Source organism: Cherax quadricarinatus, chromosome 100 (assembly GCF_038502225.1).
Source record: "Cherax quadricarinatus isolate ZL_2023a chromosome 100, ASM3850222v1, whole genome shotgun sequence".
Classification (NCBI taxonomy): Eukaryota; Metazoa; Arthropoda; class Malacostraca; order Decapoda; family Parastacidae; genus Cherax; species Cherax quadricarinatus.
In genome coordinates, this window is record NC_091391.1 from 5,648,403 (window position 1) to 5,675,902 (window position 27,500).

A 27,500-nucleotide genomic window follows, 5' to 3' on the forward strand; every position below is an offset into this window, starting at 1 on the left:
GGAAGAAGAGAGAAGTGAGTTTAGAAGAGAGAAGGGAGGGTAGAAGAGAGAAGGGAGGGTAGAAGAGAGAAGGGAGGGTAGAAGAGATAAGGGAGGGTAGAAGAGAGAAGGGAGGGTAGAAGAGAGAAGGGAGGGTAGAAGAGAGAAGGGAGGGTAGAAGAGAGAAGGGAGGGTAGAAGAGAGAAGGGAGGGAAGAAGAGAGAAGGGAGGGTAGAAGAGAGAAGGGAGGGTAGAAGAGAGAAGGGAGGGTAGAAGAGAGAAGGGAGGGTAGAAGAGAGAAGGGAGGGTAGAAGAGAGAAGGGAGGGTAGAAGAGAGAAGGGAGGGTAGAAGAGAGAAGGGAGGGTAGAAGAGAGAAGGGAGGGTAGAAGAGAGAAGGGAGGGTAGAAGAGAGAAGTGAGGCTAGAAGAGAGAAGGGATGATAGAAGTGAGAAGGGAGGATAGAAGAGAGAAGGGAGGATAGAAGAGAGAAGGGAGGATAGAAGAGAGAAGGGAGGATAGAAGAGAGAAGGGAGGATAGAAAAGAGAAGGTAGGATAGAAGAGACCAGGGAGGATAGAACAGAGAAGGGAGGATAGAAGAGAGAAAGGAGGACAGAAAAGAGATGGGAGGATTGAAGAGAGAAGGGAGGATAGAAGAGAGAAGGGAGGATAGAAGAAAGAAGGGAGGATAGAAGAGAAAAGGGAGGATAGAAGGGAGAAGGGAGGATAGAAGAGAGAATGAAGGATAGAAGAGAGAAGGGAGGATAGAAGAGAAAAGGGAGGATAGAAGAGAGAAGGGAGGATAGAAGAGAGAAAGGAGGATAAAAGAGAGAAGGGAGGATAGAAGAGAGAAGGGAGGATAGAAGAGAGAAGGGAGGATAGAAGAGAGAAGGGAGGATGGAAGAGAGAAGGGAGGATAGTAGAGAGAAGGTAGGATAGAAAAAAGAAGGGAGGATAGAAGAGAGAAGGGAGGATAGAAGAGAGAAGGGAGGATATAAGAGAGAAGGGAGGATAGAAGAGAGAAGGGAGGATAGAAGAGAGAAGGGAGGATAGAAGAGAGAAGGGAGGATAGAAGAGAGAAGTTAGGATAGAAGAGAGAAGGGAGGATAGAAGAGAGAAGGGAGGATAGAAGAGAGAAGCTAGGGTAGAAGAGAGAAGGTAGGGTAGAAGAGAGAAGGGAGGGTAGAAGAGAGAAGGGAGGATAGAAGAGAGAAGGGAGGATAGAAGAGAGAAGGGAGGATAGAAGAGAGAAGGGAGGATAGAAAAGAGAAGGGAGGATAGAAGAGAGAAGGGAGGATTGAAGAGAAAAGGGGGGATAGAAGAGAGAAGGGAGGATAGAAGAGAGAAGGGAGGATAGAAGAGAGAAGGGAGGATAGAAGAGAGAAGGGAGGATAGAAGAGAGAAGGGAGGATAGAAGAGAGAAGGTAGGATAGAAAAGAGAAGGGAGGATAGAAGAGAGAAGGGAGGATAGAAGAGAGAAGGGAGGATAGAAGAGAGAAGGGAGGATAGAAGAGAGAAGGGAGGATAGAAGAGAGAAGGGAGGATAGAAGAGAGAAGGGAGGATAGAAGAGAGAAGCTAGGGTAGAAGAGAGAAGGTAGGGTAGAAGAGAGAAGGGAGGATAGAAGAGAGAAGGGAGGATAGAAGAGAGAAGGGAGGATAGAAGAGAGAAGGGAGGATAGAAGAGAGAAGGGAGGATAGAAAAGAGAAGGGAGGATAGAAGAGAGAAGGGAGGATTGAAGAGAAAAGGGGGGATAGAAGAGAGAAGGGAGGATAGAAGAGAGAAGGGAGGATAGAAGAGAGAAGGGAGGATAGAAGAGAGAAGGGAGGATAGAAGAGAGAAGGGAGGATAGAAGAGAGAAGGTAGGATAGAAAAGAGAAGGGAGGATAGAAGAGAGAAGGGAGGATAGAAGAGAGAAGGGATGATAGAAAAGAGAAGGGAGGATAGAAGAGAGAAGGGATGATAGAAGAGAGAAGGGAGGACAGAAGAGAGAAGGGAGGATAGAAGAGAGAAGGGAGGATAGAAGAGAGAAGGGAGGATAGAAGAGAGAAGGGAGAATAGAAGAGAGAAGGGAGGATAGAAGAGAGAAGGGAGGGTAGAAGAGAGAAGGGAGGATAGAAGAGAGAAGGGAGGATAGAAGAGAGAAGGGAGGATAGAAGAGAGAAGGGAGGATAGAAGAGAGAAGGTAGGATAGAAAAGAGAAGGGAGGATAGAAGAGAGAAGGGAGGATAGAAGAGAGAAGGGATGATAGAAAAGAGAAGGGAGAATAGAAGAGAGAAGGGAGGATAGAAGAGAGAAGGGAGGATAGAAGAGAGAAGGGAGGATAGAAGAGAGAAGGGAGGATAGAAGAGAGAAGGGAGGATAGAAGAGAGAAGGGAGAATAGAAGAGAGAAGGGAGGATAGAAGAGAGAAGGGAGGATAGAAGAGAGAAGGGAGGATAGAAGAGAGAATGGAGGATAGAAGAGAGAAGGGAGGATAGAAGAGAGAAGGGAGGATAGAAGAGAGAAGGGAGGATATAAGAGAGAAGGGAGGATAGAAGAGAGAAGGGAGGATAGAAAATAGCGAGAATAGAAGACCCCAATAGCCTGGTCCAAAGCCAGTTCTCCTGGTGAATCAAGGTCTATTGGTAATTCTCATTATATATGAAGGATGTTGAAGAGTCTTGGACCCCATAAACTTATCGTGTTGTCTAACAGTATCCCTGCTTTTCATTCGAGGTGTTTAGCAACGTCTTTCAAGCCTCTTGTTTTATTTGGTTTTTGTGTGTGTGTAACTCTGGGGGATCAGTCCCTCTAGGATTTTCCAAATAAAGATTATGAAGTATCTTTCTCGCCTGCGTTCCGGGGATTACTGGTTGAGAGACTTCAGTCTTTTCCAACATAAGTGTGTGACTGTATTCCTCCAGTGTGCATTCTCCAGGTCTGCAATGTCACCTGTCTTGAAATAAGCTGTTAGTGTACAGCAATATTCCAGCCTAGAGAGAACATGTGACTTAAAAATGATCATGACTGGCTTGGCATCCCTTGTTTTAAAGGTTCTAGTTATCCATACAATCATTTCTGTGACCCTTTCGTGATGTTTGAAGGTAAGATCCTCAAACATTATCACTCCTAAGTCCTCTAGGCCAGTTTTTCCGCTCTATTGTGTGGCTAGAATGTGTTTTGTACCCAGTTCCAGTTATATCTCCTCATTTTCTCCCATAAACTGAAATTTGTCTTTAGTTGAAATTAGGTAAGTTTAGTATTTAAATTAGATAAGTTTAGATTTAGAAAGGACATAGGAAAGTATTGGTTTGGAAATAGGGTAGTTGATGAGTGGAACTGTCTACCTAGTTGGGTTGTTGAGGCTAGGACTTTGGGTAGTTTCAAATTTAGGTTGGATAAATACATGAGTGGGAGGGGTTGGATTTGAGTGGGACTTTCACATCAGAGCTTATTTCTTGGGTGGCATTGAAAATTGGGTTGGTCAAATGTTTGTTAGTGGGTTGAATTGTAAAGGACCTGCCTAGTATGGGCCAACAGGCCTACTGCAGTGTTCCTTCTTTCTTATGTTCTTACATTAAACATTCATAACTCACAAAATCGAAATAAAACGATTGCAAGAGCACTGGTTTGTGATTCTTCGTCTCTGGCTGTAGAGGAAGCGTCCCTCTCTATCTCACACCTGCTCTTCGTTTTCCTTAGTAAAAAGTGTGAAGATTAAGACACTTGTGCAACAGTTGGGTATCTTTACTGATGAAACTACCTACACAGTAGGCTTCTTCAGTCAAATACAGAGGCAGCAGTAGTAATGAAATACAGATATCATCAGTCCATCAACCTTGGAGAAAAAGTGTTTGAGGTGGTCAGTCCCTCAGCCTGAAGAATACATCAAGGCTGCCTTCAGGGGGTCAGCGCCCCCTGCAACTCGCTCCAAGCCCAAGCCTTGAATATCTAAAACCACGGTCATTTCTGAACACTGGATCAGGTCAACAAGTGCTTCTAAGTTGATGACTTTGTCAAAGTTGAATTTGATATCAAAATTATCACAAGGCCAGGTCATGGACCCGGTCGCGGGGGGCGTTGACCCCTGGAACACCCTCGCCTTGACCCCTGGAATATCGTCGCCTTGACCCTCCCTGGAATACCCTCCCTTGGCCCCCCTGGAATACTCTCCCTTAGCCAGCCTGGAACACCCTTCTTTGGCCCCCCTGGAATACCCTCCATTGGCTCCCCTGGAATACCCTCCCTTGGCCCCCTGGAATACCCTTCCTTGGCCCCCTGGAATACCCTCCCTTGGCCCCCCTGGAATACCCTCACTTGGCCCCCCTGGAATACCCTCCTGGCCCCCTGGAATACCCTCACTTGGCCCCCTGGAATACCCTCCCTTGGCCCCCTGGAATACCCTCCCTTGGCCCCTGGAACACCCTCCTCGGCTCCCTGGAATACCCTCCCCTCGCCCCCCCTGGAATACCCTCACTTGGCCCCCTGAATCCCTCCTCCTGGCCCCCTGGAACATCCCTCCCTTGGTCCCCCTCTGGAATACCCTCCCTTCCCCCCTTGGCCCCTGGAATACCCTCCTTCTTGGCCCCCTGAATACCCTCCCTGCCCCCTGGAATACCCTCCTTTGGCCCCCCTAGAATACCCTCCCTTGGCCCCCGGAATTTACTGTTTTTAACTTTGGAATATTTAACTTAACATTGGAATTGGGATTTCAGGGAATTCCAGTGGGATTACAGGGGGATTCCAGTGGGATTACAGAGGGGATTCCAGTGGGATTCTAGTGAGATTTTAGTGGGATTACAGAGGGATACCAGTGGGATTACAGGGGGATTCCAGTGGGATTACAGAGGGATTCCAGTGGGATTACAAAGGGATTCCAGCGTGATTACAGGAGGATTCCAGAGGGATTACAGGGGGGATTTCAGTGGGATTCCAGTGAGATTTTAGTGGGATTACAGGGGGATTTCAACATGGTATTTAAGAACAAAGGAAGACAGGAAGAAAGAATAAGAGAGAGAGAGAGAGAGAGAGAGAGAGAGAGAGAGAGAGAGAGAGAGAGAGAGAGAGAGAGAGAGAGAGAGAGAGAGAGAGAGAGAGAGAGAGAGAGAGAGAGAGAGAGAGAGAGAGAGAGAGAGAGAGAGAGAGAGAGAGAGAGAGAGAGAGGTAAGTTTTAAATTTAGAACCCTGGGTTCTGAGAACTATTGAACCTGTTGAGCCCCTCTCTCTCAGTGAGCTTTAGTCTCTTCTTAGTGAGCGTGGCGACCAGTGCTCTCTTGAACCCTCTAGTGGAGTATTGAACCCTCCAGTGGAGTACTGAACCCTCTAGTGGAGTATTGAACCCTCTAGTGGAGTATTGAACCCTCTAGTGGAGTATTGAACCCCTCCTCAGTGGAATAACTGAATCCTAACTAGTGGAGTATTGAACCCTCCAGTGGAGTACTGAACCTCTAGTGGAGCACTGAACCCTCCAGTGGGAGTAGTATAATTCAACCCTCCTAATGGAGTATTGGAACCAACCTCTAGTAGGAATGGTATTGAACCCTCTAGTGGAGTACTGAACCCTCTAGTGGAGTATTGAACCCTCTAGTGGAGTACTGAACCCTCTAGTGGAGTATTGAACCCTCCAGTGGAGTACTGAACCCTCTAGTGGAGTATTGAACCCTCTAGTGGAGTATTGAACCCTCTAGTGGAGTACTGAACCCTCTAGTGGAGTATTGAACCCTCTAATGGAGTATTGAACCCTCTAGTGGAGTATTGAACCCTCTAGTGGAGTACTGAACCACTAGTGGAGTACTGAACCCTCTAGTGGAGTATTGAACCGTCTAGTACAGTACTGAACCCCTTAACAGTGAAAATATTTAAGGCTGTAAGAGCTCTTTTGAGCTCTACAGGGAGTTGAACCTCCAAGCAATGTTGATTTAAGCTCCTGGAAGCTGTAAGTTGATTCTTTCTCTCTCTCTCTCTCTCTCTCTCTCTCTCTCTCTCTCTCTCTCTCTCTCTCTCTCTCTCTCTCTCTCTCTCTCTCTCTCTCTCTCTCTCTCTATCTATCTATCTATCTATCTATCTCTCTCTCTCTCTCTCTCTCTGTCTGTCTCTCTCTCTCTCTCTCTCTCTCTCTCTCTCTCTCTCTCTCTCTCTCTCTCTCTCTCTCTCTCTCTTACTCAGGGTGTCACAGGTTAGATTAACTTTCCTAACTGTATTTACAAGCCAGGAGCTGTTACCTACATACAGGATGAGGGTGGAGCCATCTGTGGGCCAGCTGTGGATCAGAGGATGAAATTTTAGGCATGTGTGGGCCAGCTGAGGGCCATCTGTGGGCCAGCTGAGGGCCATCTGTGGGCCAGCTGTGGGCCATCTGTGGGCCAACTCTTTCATTTGATCAACTGATTTTATTTCGCTGATATTATTCTGTACAGAACATGTTTCAGACTCGAGGCATCCTGGGAATAAATGATCTCAGAGTGAAGTTGCTGCTGGCTGCCCGTCTTGTGGTGTAGAAACTGTCTTCTTACTGCCCGTCTTGTGGTGTAGAAGCTGTCCTCTCGCTGCCCATCTTGTGGTGTAGAAACTGTCTTCTCACTGCCCGTCTTGTGGTGTAGAAGCTGTCCTCTCACTGCCCGTCTTGTGGTGTAGAAACTGTCTTCTTACTGCCCGTCTTGTGGTGTAGAAACTGGCCTCTCACTGCCCGTCTTGTGGTATAGAAGCCGTCCTCTCACTGTTATGTACAAGGACAGTATTGTCCTTGTACATAACAGTAAGGCCACCCACATTCCTCCTGTGTTGAAGGCTCTGCTGGGTCCAGGCCAGAGATGAGTCCTTTTGTTCTGTTTTCTACTCTGTCAAGCAGTCACAGATGAAACAGAGGGCAGGCAATCCAAGAAAGTGGAGCATACTCAAGGTGTGAACACACTTGTCCCTCGTACATAGTCTTGCAGCTTCTACCGTCGAGCTGGTGCGAGATACTACAAAGTACTGTAAGCTTCCTGGCTACTAAATTTACAAGATTTACAACGTGATTGTTCATGGTCAGTTTGGAGTCAAATTTCGCCCCAGGGTTATCAGCTTCGTCCCCGGGTACCAACACCCTCCCATTCATAGTTACTACTGCTCTGCCATTACCATCATGGTGTCTAGAGACCATTATCATTTGTGTTTTCTTAAATGTTACCTGCCATCGTTTTCCCCAAGCTGAGGTAGGTCTTAGCTGGTGACTGATGTAGCTTAGAGCAGCTGGCATTTCCGTCAGTATAAGTGAATGCCAAAGTACATTCGTCAGTATAAGTGAATGCCAGAGTACATTCGTCAGTATAAGTGAATGTCAGAGTACATTCGTCAGTATATACATGGGAGTCAGGGATATAATGGAGGTCACTGAAGTTGACATAGCATAATAATGGCCCAAGAACGCTTGCTTGTGGAACAATAGGTTGTCTTGTTGACGGTCATCCCATTGGGAACCACCCTTAGAGATCTACCTTGAGGGTAATCACTCAGGAGACAGAGTATAGAGCCTGCAATTCCCAGTGCTGGTAGTTTTGACAAGAGGCACTGGTGCCACACCCGGTCGACAGCACCAGTGATGTCCAGTGCTACTACACAGCTGACTTTGATTTATTGTCAATAGATCACCAGCCGAGTTAGACAACAGATCACCAGCAGAGTTATACAACAGATGACCAGCAGAGTTAGACAACAGATCATCAGCAGAGTTAGACAACAAATCACCAGCAGAGTTAGACAACAGATCTGTAGATACTGTCTCCATGTATGTCTACACAAAATAATCGGGAACAGAGAAAGAGAGGAGAATAAACGGAAGTGTAGACAGATGAATCAAGGGAGGAAGTGTCGGTACGTGTGGTAAAGGGGTTCCTGGAGCACCGTGAGGATACAGTAAGGGGTAGGGGGAATGCAGGAAAGAGGTGATTTAGTGGTTAAACTTAGCAAGGTCAGGTACTAGGGGGAATCTGTCTTGTAGCCTGTAGTCTAAAATGTAGTCTAGCCTGTAGCCTGTAGTCTAATATGTAGACTAGCCTGTAGCCTGTAGTCTAATATATAATCTAACCTGTAGCCTATAGTATAACACGTAATCTAGCCTGAGGCCTGTAGTCTAATATGTAGACTAGCCTGTAGTCTAATATGTAGACTAGCCTGTAGTCTAATATGTAGACTAGCCTGTAGCCTGTAGTCTAATATGTAGACTAGCCTGTAGCCTGTAGTCTAATATGTAGTCTGTAGATTAGCACCCAAGAGGCAGTCACCAGGAGGCAGTCACCAGGAGACAGTCACCAGGAGACAGTCACCAGGAGACAGTCACCAGGAGACAGTCACCAGGAGACAGTCACCAGGAGACAGTCACCAGGAGGCAGTCACCAGGAGGCAGTCACCAGGAGGCAGTCACCAGGAGACAGTCACCAGGAGACAGTCACCAGGAGATAATCACCAGCAGACAGTCACCAGGAGACAGTCACCAGGAGACAGTCACCAGGAGACAGTCACCAGGAGACAGTCACCAAGAGACAGTCACCAGGAGACAGTCACCAGTCACCAGGCAGTCCAGGAGACAGTCAGCAGGAGACAGTCAGAAGGAGACAGTTACCAGGAGATAGTCACCAGGAGACAGTCACCAGGAGGCAGTCACCAGGAGGCAGTCACCAGGAGACAGTCACCAGGAGACAGTCACCAGGAGGCAGTCACCAGGAGACAGTCACCAGGAGACAGTCACCAGGAGATAGTCACCAGGAGACAGTCACCAGGAGACAGTCACCAGGAGACAGTCACCAGGAGACAGTCACCAGGAGACAGTCACCAGGAGACAGTCACCAGGAGACAGTCACCAGGAGACAGTCGCCAGGAGGCAGTCACCAGGAGACAGTCACCAGGAGACAGTCACCAGCACCAGGAGACAGTCACCAGGAGACAGTCTACAGGAGACAGTCACCAGGAGACAGTCACCAGGAGACAGTCACCAGGAGACAGTCAGAAGGAGACAGTCACCAGGAGATAGTCACCAGGAGACAGTCACCAGGAGACAGTCACCAGGAGACAGTCACCAGGAGACAGTCACCAGGAGACAGTCACCAGGAGACAGTCACCAGGAGAGAGTCACCAGGAGACAGTCACCAGGAGACAGTCACCAGGAGACAGTCAGCAGGAGACAGTTACCAGGAGATAGTCACCAGGAGACAGTCACCAGGAGACAGTCACCTGGAGACAGTCGCCAGGAGACAGTCACCAGGAGACAGTCAGCAGGAGACAGTCACCAGGAGACAGTCACCAGGAGATAGTCACCAGGAGACAGTCACCAGGAGACAGTCAGCAGGAGACAGTCAGAAGGAGACAGTTACCAGGAGAGAGTCACCAGGAGACAGACAGTCACCAAGAGACAGTCACCAGGAGACAGTCACCAGGAGACAGTCACCAGGAGACAGTCACCAGGAGGCAGTCACCAGGAGGCAGTCACCAGGAGGCAGTCACCAGGAGACAGTCACCAGGAGGCAGTCACCAGGAGGCAGTCACCAGGAGGCAGTCACCAGGAGACAGTCACCAGGAGACAGTCACCAGGAGATAGTCACCAGGAGACAGTCACCAGGAGACAGTCACCAGGAGACAGTCACCAGGAGACAGTCACCAGAAGACAGTCACCAGGAGACAGTCACCAGGAGACAGTCGCCAGGAGACAGTCACCAGGAGACAGTCACCAGGAGACAGTCACCAGGAGACAGTCACCAGGAGACAGTCACCAGGAGACAGTCACCAGGAGACAGTCACCAGGAGACAGTCACCAGGAGAGAGTCACCAGAAGACAGTCACCAGGAGACAGTCGCCAGGAGACATTCATCAGGAGACAGTCACCAGGAGACAGTCACCAGGAGACAGTCACCAGGAGACAGTCAGAAGGAGACAGTCACCAGGAGATAGTCACCAGGAGACAGTCACCAGGAGACAGTCACCTGGAGACAGTCGCCAGGAGACAGTCACCAGGAGACAGTCAGCAGGAGACAGTCACCAGGAGACAGTCACCAGGAGATAGTCACCAGGAGACAGTCACCAGGAGACAGTCACCAGGAGACAGTCAGCAGGAGACAGTTACCAGGAGATAGTCACCAGGAGACAGTCACCAGGAGACAGTCACCTGGAGACAGTCGCCAGGAGACAGTCACCAGGAGACAGTCAGCAGGAGACAGTCACCAGGAGACAGTCACCAGGAGATAGTCACCAGGAGACAGTCACCAGGAGACAGTCAGCAGGAGACAGTCAGCAGGAGACAGTTACCAGGAGATAGTCACCAGGAGACAGTCACCAGGAGGCAGTCACCAGGAGACAGTCACCAGGAGACAGTCACCAGGAGACAGTCGCCAGGAGACAGTCACCAGGAGACAGTCACCAGGAGACAGTCACCAGGAGACAGTCACCAGGAGACAGTCACCAGGAGACAGCCACCAGGTTACAGTCACCAAGGGACAGTCACCAGGGGACAGTCACCAAGTTAGAGTCACCAGGGGACAGTCACCAGGTGGCAGCCATGAGGGGAGAGTCACCAGGTTACAGTCACCAGGTTACAGTCACCAGGGGACAGTCACCAGGGGACAGCCACCAGGTTGCAGTCACCAGGAGACAGCCACCAGGGGAGAGTCACCAGGTTACAGTCACCAGTTTACAATCACCAGTGGACAGCCACCAGTTGAGAGTCACCAGGTTACAATCGCCTGGGGACGGCCACCAGGTTACAGTCACCAGGAGACAGTCACCAGGAGACAGTCACCAGGAGGCAGTCACCAGGAGACAGTCACCAGGAGACAGTCACCAGGAGACAGTCACCAGGAGACAGTCACCAGGAGACAGTCACCAGGAGACAGTCGCCAGGAGACAGTCACCAGGAGACAGTCACCAGGAGGCAGTCACCAGGAGACAGTCACCAGGAGACAGTCACCAGGAGACAGTCACCAGGAGACAGTCACCAGGAGACAGTCGCCAGGAGACAGTCACCAGGAGACAGTCACCAGGAGGCAGTCACCAGGAGACAGTCACCAGGAGACAGTCACCAGGAGACAGTCACCAGGAGACAGTCACCAGGAGACAGTCACCTGGAGACAGTCGCCAGGAGACAGTCACCAGGAGACAGTCACCAGGAGACAGTCACCAGGAGACAGTCACCAGGAGACAGTCACCAGGAGATAGTCACCAGAAGACAGTTACCAGGAGACAGTCACCAGGAGACAGTCACCAGGGGACAGTCACCAGGGGACAGTCAGCAGGTTAGAGTCACCAGGGGACAGTCACCAGGTGGCAGCCACCAGGGGAGAGTCACCAGGTTACAGTCACCAGGTTACAGTCACCAGGGAACAGTCACCAGGGGACAGCCACCAGGTTACAGTCACCAGGAGACAGCCACCAGGGGAGAGTCACCAGGTTACAGTCACCAGTTTACAGTCACCAGGGGACAGCCACCAGTTGAGAGTCACCAGGTTACAATCGCCTGGGGACGGCCACCAGGTTACAGTCACCAGGGGAGAGTCACCAGGTTACAGTCACCAGGTTACAGTCACCAGGCTGCAGTCACCAGGCTACAGTCACCAGGTTACAGTCACCAGGTTACAGCCACCAGGTTAGTCACCAGGTTACAATCACCAGGTTACAGTCACCAGGTTACAGTCACCAGGTTATAGTCACCAGGTTACAGTCACCAGGGAAGAGTCACCAGGTTACAGTCACCAGGTTACAGTCACCAGGATACAATCACCAGGTTACAGTCACCAGGTTACAGTCACCAAGTTGCAGTCACCATGTTACAGTCACCAGATTACAGTCGCCATGTTACAGTCACCAGATTACAGTCACCAGGGGAGAGTCACCAGATTACAGTCACCAGGTTACATTCACCAAGTTACAGTCACCAGATTACAGTCACCAGATTACAGTCACCAGGTTACAGTCACCAGATTACAGTCACCATATTACAGTCACCAGATTACAGTCACCAGGGGAGAGTCACCAGATTACAGTCACCAGATTACAGTCACCAGGTTACAGTCACCAGATTACAGTCACCAGGTTACAGTCACCAGGTTACAGTCACCAGGTTACAGTCACCATGTTACAGTCACCAGATTACAGTCACCAGGGGAGAGTCACCAGATTACAGTCACCAGGTTACATTCACCAAGTTACAGTCACCAGGTTACAGTCACCAGATTACAGTCACCAGGGGATAGTCACCAGATTACAGTCACCAGGTTACAGTCACCAGGTTACAGTCACCAGGTTAGTCACCACGTTACAGTCACCATGTTACAGTCACCACGTTACAGTCACCACGTTACAGTCACCATGTTACAGTCACCACGTTACAGTCACCATGTTACAGTCACCACGTTACAGTCACCACGTTACAGTCACCATGTTACAGTCACCACTTTACAGTCACCATGTTACAGTCACCACGTTACAGTCACCACGTTACAGTCACCAGGTTATGGTCACCACGTTACAGTCACCAGGTTACAGTCACCAGGTTACAGTCACCAGGTTACAGTCACCAGGTTAGTCACCACGTTACAGTCACCATGTTACAGTCACCACGTTACAGTCACCACGTTACAGTCACCAGGTTATGGTCACCACGTTACAATCACCACGTTACAATCACCAGGTTACAGTCACCACGTTACAGTCACCACGTTACAGTCACCAGGTTACAGTCACCAGGTTACAGTCACCACGTTACAGTCACCAGGTTACAGTCACCAGGTTACAGTCACCACGTTACAGTCACCACGTTACAGTCACCAGGTTACAGTCACCAGGTTAGTCACCACGTTACAGTCACCATGTTACAGTCACCACGTTACAGTCACCATGTTACAGTCACCAGGTTACGGTCACCACGTTACAGTCACCACATTACAATCACCAGGTTACAGTCACCACGTTACAGTCACCACGTTACAGTCACCATGTTACAGTCACCAGGTTACGGTCACCACGTTACAGTCACCACGTTACAATCACCAGGTTACAGTCACCACGTTACAGTCACCACGTTACAGTCACCACGTTACAGTCACCAGGTTACAGTCACCAGGTGTTAAGACTTGGGTCTTCCAGACCTAATTGGTACGACTTTAGTCTCCTGAGACACAAGTCATTCCTTCCTGGCAACTGAGATAATGATGTGGGAAATTCTGGGAAATTCTGGGAAATTGTGGGGTTTTGTGAGGTATTTTGAGGTATTGTGAGATTTTGTGGGAATTAGTGGGCTATTGTAGTTACCTGAGGGTTTCTGTGATGGAGCCAATCTGGTATGGGTTAAGAGGTGGGGCCAGGAGCTGGGAGTCGACCCTTGCAATCATAATTATGTGAGTGTACACACACAAACACACACACACACACATACACACACACACACACACACACACACACACACACACACACACACACACACACACACACACACACACACACACACACACACACACACACACACACACACACACACGAGGAGAGGTTAAGGGAAATCAACCTGACGACACTGGAGGACAGGAGAGATAGGGGGGACATGATAACGACATACAAAATACTGAGAGGAATTGACAAGGTGGACAAGACAGGATGTTCCAGTGATTGGACACAGTAACAAGGGGACACAGTTGGAAGTTGAAGACACAGATGAATCTCAGGGATGTTAGGAAGTATTTCTTCAGCCACAGAGTAGTCAGTAAGTGGAATAGTTTGGGAAGCGATGTAGTGGAGGCAGGATCCATACATAGCTTTAAGCAGAGGTATGATAAAGCTCACGGCTCAGGGAGAGTGACCTAGTAGCGATCAGTGAAGAGGCGGGGCCAGGAGCTCGGACTCGACCCCCGCAACCTCAACTAGGTGAGTACACACAACACACACACACACACACACACACACACACACACACACACACACACACACACACACACACACACACACACACACACACACACACACACACACACACACACAACACACACACACACACACACACACACACACACACACACACACACACACACACACACACACACACACACACACACACATACACACATGGAGCTAGCGATCATGTGGTTCTGAGTTTTGACTATATAGTAGAGTTACAAGTGGAGAAGGTAACAGGAAGTGAAGAGGACAGACCAAACTATAAAAGGGGGGACTACACAGGTATGAGAAACTTCCTGCAGGAGGTTCAGTGGGACAGAGAAATGGTAGGAAAATCAGTAAACGAGATGATGGAATATGTGGCAACAAAGTGCAAGGAGGCAGAGGAAAGTTTTGTTCCCAAGGGAAACAGAAATAATAGGAAGACCAAAACGAGTCCTTGGTTTACCCGAAGGTGTAGGGAGGCAAAAACTAAGTGCAACAGAGAATGGAAAAGGTACAGGAGGCATAGGACCCAGGAAAACAAGGAGATTAGTAGAAGAGCCAGAAACGAGTATGCGCAGATAAGGAGGGAGGCCCAGCGACAGTATGAAAACGACATAGCATCGAAAGTCAAATCTGACCCGAAACTGCTGTATAGCCACATTAGGAGGAAGACAACAGTCAAGGACCAGGTGATAAGGCTGAGGAAAGAAGGCGGAGAACTCACAAGAAACGATCAAGAGGTATGTGAGGAGCTCAACACGAGATTTAAGGAAGTATTTACAGTAGAGACAGGAAGGACTCTGGGGGGACAGACCAGATGGGGACACCAGCAAGGAATACACCAACAAGTGTTGGACGACATACATACAGATGAGGAGGAGGTGAAGAAACTGCTAAGGGACATCGATACCTCAAAGGCAATGGGACCGGACAACATCTCTCCGTGGGTCCATAGAGAGGGAGCAGATATGTTGTGCGTGCCACTTACCACAATCTTCAACACATCCCTGGAAACTGGGCAACTACCTGAGGTATGGAAGACGGCAAATGTAGTTCCCATTTTCAAAAAAGGAGACAGAAAAGAGGCACTAAACTATAGACCTGTGTCATTGACGTGTATAGTATGCAAAATTATGGAGAAGATTATCAGGAGGAGAGTGGTGGAGCACCTGGAACGGAACAGGAGTATAAATGCCAACCAGCACAGATTCACGGAAGGCAAATCCTGTGTCACAAACCTTCTGGAGTTTTATGATAAAATAACAGAAGTAAGACAAGAGAGAGAGGGGTGGGTTGATTGCATCTTCTTGGACTGCAAGAAGGCCTTTGACACAGTTCCTCACAAGAGATTAGTGCAGAAGCTAGAGCATCAGGCGCATATAACAGGAAGGGCACTGCAATGGATCAGAGAATACCTGACAGGGAGGCAACAACGAGTCATGGTACGTAATGATGTATCACAGTGGGCACCTGTGACGAGCGGGGTCCCACAGGGGTCGGTCCTAGGACCAGTGCTATTTTTGGTATATGTGAACGACATGACGGAAGGGTTAGACTCAGAAGTGTCCCTGTTTGCAGATGATGTGAAGTTAATGAGGAGAATTAAATCTGATGAGGACCAGGCAGGACTTCAAAGAGACCTGGACAGACTGGACACCTGGTCCAGCAAATGGCTTCTCGAATTTAATCCTGCCAAATGCAAAGTCATGAAGATAGGGGAAGGGCACAGAAGACCACAGACAGAGTATAGGCTAGGTGGCCAAAGACTGCAAACCTCACTCAAGGAGAAAGATCTTGGGGTGAGTATAACACCGAGCATGTCTCCGGAAGCACACATCAATCAGATAACTGCTGCAGCATATGGGCGCCTGGCAAACCTGAGAACAGCATTCCGATACCTTAGTAAGGAATCATTCAAGACACTGTACACCGTGTATGTCAGGCCCATACTGGAGTATGCAGCACCTGTTTGGAACCCGCACTTGATAAAGCACGTCAAGAAACTAGAGAAAGTACAAAGGTTTGCGACAAGGTTAGTTCCAGAGCTAAGGGGAATGTCCTATGAAGAAAGATTAAGGGAAATCGGCCTGACGACACTGGAGGACAGGAGGGTCAGGGGAGACATGATAACGACATATAAAATACTGCGTGGAATAGACAAGGTGGACAAAGACAGGATGTTCCAGGGAGGGGACACAGAAACAAGAGGCCACAATTGGAAGTTGAAGACACAAATGAGTCAGAGAGATAGTAGGAAGTATTTCTTCAGTTATAGAGTTGTAAGGCAGTGGAATAGCCTAGAAAATGACGTAGTGGAGGCAGGAACCATACACAGTTTTAAGACGAGGTTTGATAAAGCTCATGGAGCGGGGAGAGAGAGGGCCTAGTAGCAACCGGTGAAGAGGCTTGGCCAGGAGCTAGGACTCGACCCCTGCAACCACAAATAGGTGAGTACAAATAGGTGAGTACACACACACACAACACACACACACACACACACACACACCACACACACACACACACACACACACAACACACACACACACACACACACACACACACACACACACACACACACACACACACACACACACACACACACACACACACACACACACACACACACACACACACACACACACACACATCAAAACACTGCCGCCAATTAGTAAGTATTGATCAGCTGGCTGGCAGTGTTGTTCCAGCGTTCCTGGAGGCTGGAACAACTCTGGTACAATATGGTATTGAAATTTATTAACACAACTGTAACATCCTCACTCATCCTTCGGAGTACAGGTACTGTACTTCCCACCTCCAGTACTGTAACATCCTCACTCATCCTTCGGAGTACAGGTACTGTACTTCCCACCTCCAGTACGGTAACATCCTCACTCATCCTTCGGAGTACAGGTACTGTACTTCCCACCTCCAGTACTGTAACATCCTCACTCATCCTTCAGAGTACAGGTACTGTACTTCCCACCTCCAGAACTGTAACATCCTCACTCATCCTTCAGAGTACAGGTACTGTACTTCCCACCTCCAGAACTGTAACATCCTCACTCATCCTTCAGAGTACAGGTACTGTACTTCCCACCTCCAGAACTGTAACATCCTCACTCATCCTTCAGAGTACAGGTACTGTACTTTCCACCTCCAGTACTGTAACATCCTCACTCATCCTTCAGAGTACAGGTACTGTACTTCCCACCTCCAGTACTGTAACATCCTCACTCATCCTTCAGAGTACAGGTACTGTACTTCCCACCTCCAGTACTGTAACATCCTCACTCATCCTTCAGAGTACAGGTACTGTACTTCCCACCTCCAGTACTGTAACATCCTCACTCATCCTTCAGAGTACAGGTACTGTACTTCACACCACCAGTACTGTAACATCCTCACTCATCCTTCAGAGTACAGGTACTGTACTTCCCACCTCCAGAACTGTAACATCCTCACTCATCCTTCAGAGTACAGGTACTGTACTTCCCACCTCCAGAACTGTAACATCCTCACTCATCCTTCAGAGTACAGGTACTGTACTTCCCACCTCCAGAACTGTAACATCCTCACTCATCCTTCAGAGTACAGGTACTGTACTTCCCACCTCCAGTACTGTAATATCCTCACTCATCCTTCAGAGTACAGGTACTGTACTTCCCACCTCCAGTACTGTAATATCCTCACTCATCCTTCAGAGTACAGGTACTGTACTTCCCACCTCCAGAACTGTAACATCCTCACTCATCCTTCAGAGTACAGGTACTGTACTTCCCACCTCCAGAACTGTAACATCCTCACTCATCCTTCAGAGTACAGGTACTGTACTTCCCACCTCCAGGACTGTAACATTCTCACTCATCCTTCAGAGTACAGGTACTGTACTTCCCACCTCCAGAACTGTAACATCCTCACTCATCCTTCAGAGTACAGGTACTGTACTTCCCACCTCCAGAACTGTAACATCCTCACTCATCCTTCAGAGTACAGGTACTGTACTTCCCACCACCAGAACTGTAACATCCTCACTCATCCTTCAGAGTACAGGTACTGTACTTCCCACCTCCAGAACTGTAACATCCTCACTCATCCTTCAGAGTACAGGTACTGTACTTCCCACCTCCAGAACTGTAACATCCTCACTCATCCTTCAGAGTACAGGTACTGTACTTCCCACCTCCAGTACGGTAACATCCTCACTCATCCTTCAGAGTACATGTACTGTACTTCCCACCTCCAGAACTGTAACATCCTCACTCATCCTTCAGAGTACAGGTACTGTACTTCCCACCTCCAGTACTGTAACATCCTCACTCATCCTTCAGAGTACAGGTACTGTACTTCCCACCTCCAGAACTGTAACATCCTCACTCATCCTTCAGAGTACAGGCACTGTACTTCCCACCTCCAGTACTGTAACATCCTCACTCATCCTTCAGAGTACAGGTACTGTACTTCCCACCTCCAGTACTGTAACATCCTCACTCATCCTTCAGAGTACAGGTACTGTACTTCCCACCTCCAGAACTGTAACATCCTCACTCATCCTTCAGAGTACAGGTACTGTACTTCCCACCTCCAGAACTGTAACATCCTCACTCATCCTTCAGAGTACAGGTACTGTACTTCCCACCTCCAGAACTGTAACATCCTCACTCATCCTTCAGAGTACAGGTACTGTACTTCCCACCTCCAGAACTGTAACATCCTCACTCATCCTTCAGAGTACAGGTACTGTACTTCCCACCTCCAGTACTGTAACATCCTCACTCATCCTTCAGAGTACAGGGACTGTACTTCCCACCTCCAGAACTGTAACATCCTCACTCATCCTTCAGAGTACAGGTACTGTACTTCCCACCTCCAGAACTGTAACATCCTCACTCATCCTTCAGAGTACAGGTACTGTACTTCCCACCTCCAGTACTGTAACATCCTCACTCATCCTTCAGAGTACAGGTACTGTACTTCCCACCTCCAGTACTGTAACATCCTCACTCATCCTTCAGAGTACAGGTACTGTACTTCCCACCTCCAGTACTGTAACATCCTCACTCATCCTTCAGAGTACAGGTACTGTACTTCCCACCTCCAGTACTGTAACATCCTCACTCATCCTTCAGAGTACAGGTACTGTACTTCCCACCTCCAGTACTGTAACATCCTCACTCATCCTTCAGAGTACAGGTACTGTACTTCCCACCTCCAGAACTGTAACATCCTCACTCATCCTTCAGAGTACAGGTACTGTACTTCCCACCTCCAGAACTGTAACATCCTCACTCATCCTTCAGAGTACAGGTACTGTACTTCCCACCTCCAGAACTGTAACATCCTCACTCATCCTTCAGAGTACAGGTACTGTACTTCCCACCTCCAGAACTGTAACATCCTCACTCATCCTTCAGAGTACAGGTACTGTACTTCCCACCTCCAGAACTGTAACATCCTCACTCATCCTTCAGAGTACAGGTACTGTACTTCCCACCTCCAGTACTGTAACATCCTCACTCATCCTTCAGAGTACAGGTACTGTATTTCCAACCTCCAGTACTGTAACATCCTCACTCATCCTTCAGAGTACAGGTACTGTACTTCCCACCTCCAGTACTGTAACATCCTCACTCATCCTTCAGAGTACAGGTACTGTACTTCCCACCTCCAGTACTGTAACATCCTCACTCATCCTTCAGAGTACAGGTACTGTACTTCCCACCTCCAGTACTGTAACATTCTCACTCATCCTTCAGAGTACAGGTACTGTACTTCCCACCTCCAGAACTGTAACATCCTCACTCATCCTTCAGAGTACAGGTACTGTACTTCCCACCTCCAGTACTGTAACATCCTCACTCATCCTTCAGAGTACAGGTACTGTACTTCCCACCTCCAGTACTGTAACATCCTCACTCATCCTTCAGAGTACAGGTACTGTACTTCCCACCTCCAGTACTGTAACATCCTCACTCATCCTTCAGAGTACAGGTACTGTACTTCCCACCTCCAGAACTGTAACATCCTCACTCATCCTTCAGAGTACAGGTACTGTACTTCCCACCTCCAGTACTGTAACATCCTCACTCATCCTTCAGAGTACAGGCACTGTACTTCCCTCCTCCAGTACTGTAACATCCTCACTCATCCTTCAGAGTACAGGTACTGTACTTCCCACCTCCAGAACTGTAACATCCTCACTCATCCTTCAGAGTACAGGTACTGTACTTCCCACCTCCAGTACTGTAATATCCTCACTCATCCTTCAGAGTACAGGCACTGTACTTCCCACCTCCAGTACTGTAACATCCTCACTCATCCTTCAGAGTACAGGTACTGTACTTCCCACCTCCAGAACTGTAACATCCTCACTCATCCTTCAGAGTACAGGTACTGTACTTCCCACCTCCAGTACTGTAACATCCTCACTCATCCTTCAGAGTACAGGCACTGTACTTCCCACCTCCAGAACTGTAACATCCTCACTCATCCTTCAGAGTACAGGTACTGTACTTCCCACCTCCAGTACTGTAATATCCTCACTCATCCTTCAGAGTACAGGCACTGTACTTCCCACCTCCAGTACTGTAACATCCTCACTCATCCTTCAGAGTACAGGTACTGTACTTCCCACCTCCAGAACTGTAACATCCTCACTCATCCTTCAGAGTACAGGTACTGTACTTCCCACCTCCAGTACTGTAATATCCTCACTCATCCTTCAGAGTACAGGCACTGTACTTCCCACCTCCAGTACTGTAACATCCTCACTCATCCTTCAGAGTACAGGTACTGTACTTCCCACCTCCAGAACTGTAACATCCTCACTCATCCTTCAGAGTACAGGTACTGTACTTCCCACCTCCAGTACTGTAACATCCTCACTCATCCTTCAGAGTACAGGCACTGTACTTCCCACCTCCAGAACTGTAACATCCTCACTCATCCTTCAGAGTACAGGTACTGTACTTCCCACCCCAGAACTCTCTCTCCTGCTGTACAGTTCCTTGTGTAGAGCTCTAGCTTTTGGCCGCAGCTTCCCTAGCTCCCGCTGACGTGTCTGTAGAGCTCTAGCTCCTGGGCAACTTCATTCAGCTGGCGTAGCTGGCAATCTCACCACCTGTACACACCGTCCTGTCTATTTTCGCTCCCTGCGTTAAGACCAGCTGTCTGCCACCATCTGGCTGATAGCCAGTCACATCACGCGCAGGTAGGGGGTGGTGGGGGGTGGTAGGGGGAGGTAGGGGGTGGTAGGGTGAGGTATGGGATGTAAAGGGAAGTAGGGGAGGTATTATTTGTGGGTTAACAGGGGGGTAGGGTAGGATTAGCAATAATGGAATCTTGTCTGCCCACCTACGCCCACCTACGCTCACCCACGCCCACCCACACCCACTCACACTCACGTACGCCCACCAACGCCCACCCACGACCACCTCTTTATTGGAAAGGAAGGGGATGTTAAGTAGGTACCTGGGTATTAGCCACCTTACACCTGTTGTCATTGTTCACCTAGCAGTAAGTAGGTACCTGGGTGCTAATAACCTTAGACCTGCTGTTAGTGTTCACCTAGCAGTAAGTAGGTACCTGGGTGTTAATCACATAAAACCTGCTATCAATGTTCACCTGGCAATAAGTAGGTACCTGGGTGCTAATAACCCTAGACCAGCTGTCACTGTTCACCTAGCAGTAAGCAGGTACCTGAGTGTTAGTCACCTTACACCTGTTGTCAGTGTTCACCTAGCAGTAAGTAGGTACCTGGGTGCTAGTCACCTTACACCTGTTGTCAGTGTTCACCTAGCAGTAAGTAGGTACCTGGGTGTTAGTCACCTTACACCTGTTGTCAGTGTTCACCTAGCAGTAAGTAGGTACCTGGGTATTAGTCACCTTACACCTGTTGTCAGTGTTCACCTAGCAGTAAGTAGGTACCTGGGTATTAGTCACCTTACACTTGTTGTCAGTGTTCACCTAGCAGTAAGTAGGTACCTGGGTGTTAGTCACCTTACACCTGTTGTCAGTGTTCACCTAGCAGTAAGTAGGTACCTGGGTATTAGTCACCTTACACCTGCTGTCAGTGTTCACCTAGCAGTAAGTAGGTACCTGGGTATTAGTCACCTTACACCTGCTGTCAGTGTTCACCTAGCAGTAAGTAGGTACCTGGGTGTTAGTAACCCTAGACCTGCTGTCAGTGTTCACCTAGCAGTAAGTAGGTACCTGGGTGTTAGTAACCCTAGACCTGCTGTCAGTGTTCACCTAGCAGTAAGTAGGTACCTGGGTGTTAGTAACCCTAGACCTGCAGTCAGTGTTCACCTAGCAGTAAGTAGGTACCTGGGTGTTAGCCACCTTACACCTACCACCACTGTTCACCTAGCAATCGTTAAACTCCGATGCTCACCTAACTTCAAATCCCATTACCGTTCACCTAATCACCTAATTTGCATATCAATTAACCTTTCCAATACTCTTAAAGTCGCTTCAGTATAAGAAAAAATAAATATTGAATTCACAGTCAATTTAGGCCTGCATAGGCCTGGGGGAATTGAACTGCATCGGCACCTAATTACCTTAGTTGTGGCCTAGGAAGTACTGGTGGGGTCGAGACACCTAGCTAGTGTCACCTTGCGAGTGGAAAGGTGGTTGTTAGGTGAGGGTTCAGGACGTGTGGGTATTAGGTACACAGTGAATTAGTCACTGCAATTACACACACACACACATAAACACACACACACACACACAAACACACACACACACACACACACACAACACACACACACACACACACACACACACACACACACACACACACACACACACACACACACACACACACACACACACACACACACACACACACACACACACAACACACACACACACACACACACACACACACACACACACACACATCAAAATGCAAGGAGGCAGAGGAAAGGTTTGTTCTCAAGGGTAACAGAAATAATGGGAAGCCCAGAACGAGTCCTTGGTTTACCCGAAGGTGCAGGGATTTAAAAACTCAGTGCATTAGGGAATGGAAAAGATACAGGAGACAAAGGACCCAGGAAAATAGGATAGTCGAAGAGCCAGAAACGAGTATGCACAGGTAAGGAGAGAGGCCCAGCGTCAATACGAGAACGACATAGCATGGAAAGTCAAATCTGACCCGAAACTGCTGTATAGCCACATAAGGAGAAGACAACAGTCAAAGATCAGGTGATGAGACTGAGGAAAGAAGGTGAGGAACTCACAAGTAAAGACAAAGAAATATGTGAGGAGCTCAACATGAGATTTAAGGAAGTAATTACAGTGGAGACAGGAAGGTCTCTGGGAGGACAGAACAGAGGGGGACACCAACAAGGAGTATACCAACAAGTGTTGGATGACATACACACAACTGAAGAGGAGGTGAAGAAGCTGCTAAGGGACCTTAATACCTCAAAGGCGGTGGGACCAGACAACATCTCCCCGTGGGTCGTTAGAGAAGGAGCAGAGATGCTGTGTGTCCCACTAACCATAATCTTCAACACATCCCTTGAAACTGGGCAACTACCTGAGGTATGGAAGACGGCAAATGTAGTCCCCATATTTAAGAAAGAGACAGAAACGAGGCACTAAACTACAGACCTGTGTCACTGACATGTATAGTATGCAAAGTCATGGAGAAGATTATCAGGAGGAGAGTGGTGGAGCACCTGGAACGGAACTAGAGTATATGCGACAACCAGCATGGATTCAGGGAATGTAAATCCTGTGTCACAAACCTTCTGGAGTTTTATGATAAAGTAACAGAAGACACGAGAGAGAGGGGTGGGTTGACTACATTTTCCTGGACTGTAAGAAGGCCTTCGACACAGTTCTTCACAAGAGATTAATGCAGAAGCTGGAGGATAAGGCGCATATAACAGGAAGGGCACTGCAATGGATCAGAGAATACCTGACAGGGAGACAACAACGAGTTATGGTACGTCACAGTGGGCACCTGTGACGACCGGGGTCCCACAGGGGTCAGTCCTGGGACCAGTGCTATTTTTGGTATATGTGAATGACATGACGGAAGGAATAGACTCAGAAGTGTCGCTGTTTGTAGATGATGTGAAGTTAATGACGAGAATTAAATCAGATGAGGATCAGGCAGGACTACAAAGAGACCTGGACAGACTGGACACCTGGTCCAGCAACTGGTTTCTCGAATTTAACCCTGCCAAATGCAAAGCCAAGAAGATTGGGGAATGGCAAAGAAGACCGCAGACGGAGCATAGTCTAGGTGGCTAAAGACTACAAACCTCACTCAAGGAGAAAGATCTTGGGGTGAGTATAACACCGAGCACATCTCCTGAAGCACACATCAACCAGATAACTGCTGCAGCATATGGGCGCCTGGCAAACCTGAGAATAGCGTTCCCATACCTTAGTAAGGAATCGTTCAAGACACTGTACACTGTGTATGTTAGGCCCATACTGGAGTATGCAGCACCAGTTTGGAACCCACACCTGGCCAAACACGTCAAGAAGTTAGCGAAAGTACAAAGGTTTGCAACAAGGTTAGTCCCAGAGCTCAGGGGAATGTCGTACGAGGAAAGGTTGAGGGAAATCGGTCTGACAACACTGGAGGACAGGAGGGTCAGGGGAGACATGACAACGACATACAAAATACTGCGCGGAATTGACAAGGTGGACAGAGACAGGATGTTCCAGAGATGGAACACAGCAACAAGGGGACACAGCATCAAGGAGACACAGCAACAAGGGGACACAGCAACAAGGGGACAGAGCAACAAGGGGACACAGCAACAAGGGGGACACATCAACAAGCGGACACAACAACAACGGGACACAGCAACAAGGGGACACAGCAACAAGGGGACACAACAACAAGGAGACACAGCAACAAGGGGACACAGCAACAAGGGGACACAGCAACAAGGGGACACAGCAACAAGAGGACACAGCAACAAGGGGGGCACATCAACTAGGGGACACAACAACAAGGGGACACAGCAACAAGGGGACACAGCAACAAGGGGACACAGCAACAAGGGGACACAGCAACAAGGGGACACAGCAACAAGGGGACACAACAACAAGGGGACACAGCAACAAGGGGGCACAACAACAAGGGGACACAGCAACAAGGGGACACAGCAACAAGGGGACACAGCAACAAGGGGGCACAGCAACAAGAGGGACACATCAACAAGGGGACACAACAACAAGGGGACATAGCAACAAAGGGACACAGCAACAAGGGGACACAGCAACAAGGGGACACAGCAACAAGGGGGACACATCAACAAGGGGGACACAACAACAAGGGGACACAGCAACAAGGGGACACAGCAACAAGGGGACATAGCAACAAGGTGACACAGCAAAAAGGGAACACAACAACAAGGGGACATAGCAACAAGGGGTCACAATTGGAAGTTGAAGACACAGATGAGTCACAGGGATGTTAGGAAGTATTTCTTCAGTTAGAGTTGTCAGGAAGTGGAATAGTCTGGCAAGTGATGTAGTGGAGGCAGGAACTATACATAGCTTTAAGACGAGGTATGATAAAGCTCAGGAAGCAGAGAGAGAGAGGACCTAGTAGCCACCAGTGAAGAGGCGGGGCCAGGAGCTGTAACTTGACCCTTGCAACCACAATTAGGCGAGTACAATTAGATTAGTACACACACATACATACATACATACATATATATATATATATATATATATATATATATATATATATATATATATATATATATATATATATATATATATATATATATATATATATATATATATATATATATATATATATATATATATATATATATATATATATATATATATATATATATATATATATATATATATATATATATATATATGTATATATATATATTTTTTATTATCACACTGGCCGATTCCCACCAAGGCAGGGTGGTCCACCAAGGCAAGGTGGTCCACCAAGGCAGGTTGGTCCACCAAGGCAAGGTGGTACATCAAGGCAGGTTGGTCCACCAAGGCAAGGTGGTACATCAAGGCAGGGTGGTCCACCAAGGCAGGTTGGTCCACCAAGGCAAGGTGGTCCACCAAGGCAGGGTGGTCCACCAAGGCAAGGTGGTACATCAAGGCAGGGTGGTCCACCAAGGCAGGTTGGTCCACCAAGGCAAGGTGGTCCACCAAGGCAGGGTGGTCCACCAAGGCAGGGTGGTCCACCAAGGCAGGGTGGTACATCAAGGCAGGGTGGTCCACCAAGGCAGGGTGGTCCACCAAGGCAGGTTGGTCCACCAAGGCAAGGTGGTCCACCAAGGCAGGGTGGTCCACCAAGGCAGGGTGGTCCACCAAGGCAGGGTGGTCCACCAAGGCAGGGTGGTCCACCAAGGCAGGGTGGTCCACCAAGGCAGGGTGGTCCACCAAGGTAGGGTGGCCCACCAAGGCAGGGTGGTCCCTCCCTCCAACCTTTCCTAGGCCGACCCCTACCCCGCCTTCCTTCCACTACAGACTGATACACTCTTGAAGTCATTCTGTTTCGCTCCATTCTCTCTACATGTCCGAACCACCTCAACAACCCTTCCTCAGCCCTCTGGACAACAGTTTTGGTAATCCCGCACCTCCTCCTGACTTCCAAACTACGAATTCTCTACATTATATTCACACCACACATTGCCCTCAGACATGACATCTCCACTGCCTCCAGCCTTCTCCTCGCTGCAACATTCATCACCCATGCTTCACACCCATATAAGAGCGTTGGTAAAACTATACTCTCATACATTCCCCTCTTTGCCTCCAAGGACAAAGTTCTTTGTCTCCAGAGACTCCTAAGTGCACCACTCACTCTTTTTCCCTCATCAATTCTATGATTCACCTCATCTTTCATAGACCCATCCGCTGACACGTCCACTCCCAAATATCTGAATACATTCACCTCCTCCATACTCTCTCCCTCCAATCTGATATCCAATCTTTCATCACCTAATCTTTTTGTTATCCTCATAATCTTACTCTTTCCTGTATTCACTTTTAATTTTCTTCTTTTGCACACCCTACCAAATTCATCCACCAATCTCTGCAACTTTTCTTCAGAATCTCCCAAGAGCACAGTGTCATCAGCAAAGAGCAACTGTGACAACTCCCACTTTATGTGTGATTCTTTATCTTTTAACTCCACGCCTCTTGCCAAGACCCTCGCATTTACTTCTCTTACAACCCCATCTATAAATATATTAAACAACCACGGTGACATCACACATCCTTGTCTAAGGCCTACTGGGAAATAATTTCCCTCTTTCCTACATACTCTAACTTGAGCCTCACTATCCTCGTAAAAACTCTTCACTGCTTTCAGTAACCTACCTCCTACACCATACACCTGCAACATCTGCCACATTGCCCCCCTATCCACCCTGTCATACGCCTTTTCCAAATCCATAAATGCCACAAAAACCTCTTTAGCCTTATCTAAATACTGTTCACTTATATGTTTCACTGTAAACACCTGGTCCACACACCCCCTACCTTTCCTAAAGCCTCCTTGTTCATCTGCTATCCTATTCTCCGTCTTACTCTTAATTCTTTCAATAATAACTCTACCATACACTTTACCAGGTATACTCAAGGTATAAATATATATATATATATATATATATATATATATATATATATATATA

The 27,500-nt window shown here is 48.2% G+C and overlaps 1 protein-coding gene across 2 annotated transcripts in view; it reads left to right on the forward strand.

The window, feature by feature from the left end:
- The window catches only part of LOC128704602 (uncharacterized), a 179,375-nt gene that overhangs the window by 119,933 nt on the left and 31,942 nt on the right, over window positions 1–27,500 (forward strand). The window contains exon 1 of one of the 2 annotated variants that reach the window (XM_070079607.1): window positions 5,625–5,893. The exons of the other annotated variant lie outside the window; for it this stretch is intronic. The gene's annotated coding sequence lies outside the window, so the exon portion shown is untranslated. Of the gene's footprint in view, window positions 1–5,624; window positions 5,894–27,500 lie in introns of those variants that run through there. 2 annotated transcript variants of the gene reach the window in all.